Source organism: Seriola lalandi, unplaced genomic scaffold (genome assembly GCF_002814215.2).
Source record: "Seriola lalandi dorsalis isolate HSWRI2012SDOR001 ecotype SW California unplaced genomic scaffold, Sedor1 jcf7180002051963, whole genome shotgun sequence".
Taxonomy (NCBI): domain Eukaryota; kingdom Metazoa; phylum Chordata; class Actinopteri; order Carangiformes; family Carangidae; genus Seriola; species Seriola lalandi.
In genome coordinates this window covers 28,618-29,892 of record NW_019522516.1, presented here as the reverse complement: position 1 = coordinate 29,892, position 1,275 = coordinate 28,618, and positions in this window count along the sequence as shown.

Here is a 1,275-nt window from a genome sequence, read left to right as displayed (position 1 = left end):
TATATATATATATATATATATATATATATATATATATATATATATATATATATATATGTATGTATATATGTATACATATTGATATAATATAGAGGGTTAGATAGTTATATGTACCTTACTTTATGTATAGGTTATATATTTACAGTTACAGATGGTTAATGTGGTCACTGCAGCATCTCAGGCTGAACAACATGTTTATAGTTAATAATCTTTTTCAGATCCAGATGTTTATGTTTATTTACATTAAATCAAAAATAATGTTCCTGACCTCATTAACAACCTCTGATGACCCTGATCCTCTCACTGAGGCGGTGGAGGAAACAAAGCACTGACTCCACTGTACTTTCATTTTAATAAAGTACTATATCAGTAATATTAACACTATATTCAGTAAATTTAGTAAATAGTTAGTATGTGTCTTTCACATCAGAAAACAGCTGATCAGTTGTTTAGGTTAAACCAACATGTTATTGATCCTCAGACTCCTCCTCCTCGTTTCCTCTGATTATTATTTCAACTCGTCAAAAGATTTAATATTAACGTTTGTGGCGTCTGTGTAACTGCTTCTTCTTCTCCTCCTCCTCCTCTTTCTTCTTCTTCTTCTCCTCTTTCTTCCGCTTCACTGAAGAAGCAGCTCAGTTAGAATTGACAAACTATTCACAAGTGTCCTGAGGTCAGAGGTCAGAGGTCACCTGTGCCCCCTACAGGCTGTAGTGTGCAGCCTGTAGGGGGCGCAGTGTTTAAAAGGGAACAGGTAGTCCAGATGGGGGCGCTACAGGAGAGAGAGATTCCTCATCCTCAGAAACACTTTGTTGTGAACACAACTTTAAGCAGCTTGTCCAGGTGCATGCTGGGAGCTCCCTCTTAACTTAGCAGCTGAAATAAGAGGCTGCTCTGGGATCAGTGCTGCTGAGCAATATATTCACACTACTGAAGGATTCTGGTTCCAGATGTTCTTGGTCTGACTGATGTTGATGGTTCAGGGTTTCCTCTTCCTGTCAGTCAGCTGGCCTCCGATAGGCTGATGAAGATGATGATTAAGATGATGATGATTCATGTTGTTTCTTTCTCAGTTCACTTGATATTATAAATGAATTTATCATATTTATGTTTAATTATTGTATTGATTTTATAATGTTGTCCATTTTTTTAATTACTTTAATTAATTAATGAATTAATTTGAATAATAACCCAGTTTTGTTTTGTTAGTTGTAGATTTAACTTCTGAACAAACAGAAACTTTAAATCAGCTACCCCCCCGACCCCCCCCACTCT